Source organism: Mustelus asterias, chromosome 22, assembly GCF_964213995.1.
Source record: "Mustelus asterias chromosome 22, sMusAst1.hap1.1, whole genome shotgun sequence".
NCBI classification, from domain to species: domain Eukaryota; kingdom Metazoa; phylum Chordata; class Chondrichthyes; order Carcharhiniformes; family Triakidae; genus Mustelus; species Mustelus asterias.
In genome coordinates this window covers 70,087,069-70,089,179 of record NC_135822.1, presented here as the reverse complement: position 1 = coordinate 70,089,179, position 2,111 = coordinate 70,087,069, and positions in this window count along the sequence as shown.

Here is a 2,111-nt window from a genome sequence, read left to right as displayed (position 1 = left end):
CTTGTGTCCCCCCCCGACCCCCTTGTGTCCCCCCCCGACCCCCTTGTGTCCCCCCCCGACCCCCTTGTGTCCCCCCCCGACCCCCTTGTGTCCCCCCCCGACCCCCTTGTGTCCCCCCCGACCCCCTTGTGTCCCCCCCCGACCCCCTTGTGTCCCCCCCCCGACCCCCTTGTGTCCCCCCCCCGACCCCCTTGTGTCCCCCCCCGACCCCCTTGTGTCCCCCCCCGACCCCCTTGTGTCCCCCCCCGACCCCCTTGTGTCCCCCCCCGACCCCCTTGTGTCCCCCCCCGACCCCCTTGTGTCCCCCCCCGACCCCCTTGTGTCCCCCCCCGACCCCCTTGTGTCCCCCCCCCGACCCCCTTGTGTCCCCCCCCCGACCCTGATGCTGAGCCCCTTGTGTCCCCCCCCCGACCCCCTTGTGTCCCCCCCCGACCCCTTGTTGCCCCCCCCCGACCCCCTTGTGTCCCCCCCCGACCCCCTTGTGTCCCCCCCCGACCCCCTTGTGCACCGACCCTTGTGCCCCCCGACCCCCTTGTGTCCCCCCCCGACCCCCTTGTTCCCCCCCTCCCCGACCCCTTGTGCCCCCCCCGACCCCCTTGTGTCCCCCCCCCGACCCCCTTGTGTCCCCCCCCGACCCCCTTGTGTCCCCCCCCGACCCCCTTGTGTCCCCCCCCGACCCCCTTGTGTCCCCCCCCGACCCCCTTGTGTCCCCCCCCGACCCCCTTGTGTCCCCCCCCGACCCCTTGTGTCCCCCCCCGACCCCCTTGTGTCCCCCCCCGACCCCCTTGTGTCCCCCCCCCCGACCCCCTTGTGTCCCCCCCCGACCCCCTTGTGTCCCCCCCCGACCCCCTTGTGTCCCCCCCCCGACCCCCTTGTGTCCCCCCCCGACCCCCTTGTGTCCCCCCCCGACCCCCTTGTGTCCCCCCCCGACCCCCTTGTGTCCCCCCCCGACCCCCTTGTGTCCCCCCCCGACCCCCTTGTGTCCCCCCCCGACCCCCTTGTGTCCCCCCCCGACCCCCTTGTGTCCCCCCCCCGACCCCCTTGTGTCCCCCCCCGACCCCCTTGTGTCCCCCCCCGACCCCCTTGTGTCCCCCCCCGACCCCCTTGTGTCCCCCCCCGACCCCCTTGTGTCCCCCCCCGACCCCCTTGTGTCCCCCCCCGACCCCCTTGTGTCCCCCCCCGACCCCCTTGTGTCCCCCCCCGACCCCCTTGTGTCCCCCCCCGACCCCCTTGTGTCCCCCCCCGACCCCCTTGTGTCCCCCCCCGACCCCCTTGTGTCCCCCCCCGACCCCCTTGTGTCCCCCCCCGACCCCCTTGTGTCCCCCCCGACCCCCTTGTGTCCCCCCCCGACCCCCTTGTGTCCCCCCCCGACCCCCTTGTGTCCCCCCCCGACCCCCTTGTGTCCCCCCCCGACCCCCTTGTGTCCCCCCCCGACCCCCTTGTGTCCCCCCCCGACCCCCTTGTGTCCCCGACCCGACCCCCTTGTGTCCCCCCCCGACCCCCTTGTGTCCCCCCCCGACCCCCTTGTGTCCCCCCCGACCCCCTTGTGTCCCCCCCCGACCCCCTTGTGTCCCCCCCCGACCCCCTTGTGTCCCCCCCGACCCCCTTGTGTCCCCCCCGACCCCCTTGTGTCCCCCCCGACCCCCTTGTGTCCCCCCCCGACCCCCTTGTGTCCCCCCCCGACCCCCTTGTGTCCCCCCCGACCCCCTTGTGTCCCCCCCGACCCCCTTGTGTCCCCCCCGACCCCCTTGTGTCCCCCCCCGACCCCCTTGTGTCCCCCCCCGACCCCCTTGTGTCCCCCCCCGACCCCCTTGTGTCCCCCCCCGACCCCCTTGTGTCCCCCCCCGACCCCCTTGTGTCCCCCCCCGACCCCCTTGTGTCCCCCCCCGACCCCCTTGTGTCCCCCCCCGACCCCCTTGTGTCCCCCCCCGACCCCCTTGTGTCCCCCCCCGACCCCCTTGTGTCCCCCCCCGACCCCCTTGTGTCCCCCCCCGACCCCCTTGTGTCCCCCCCCGACCCCCTTGTGTCCCCCCCCGACCCCCTTGTGTCCCCCCCCGACCCCCTTGTGTCCCCCCCCGACCCCCTTGTGTCCCCCCCCGACCCCCTTGTGT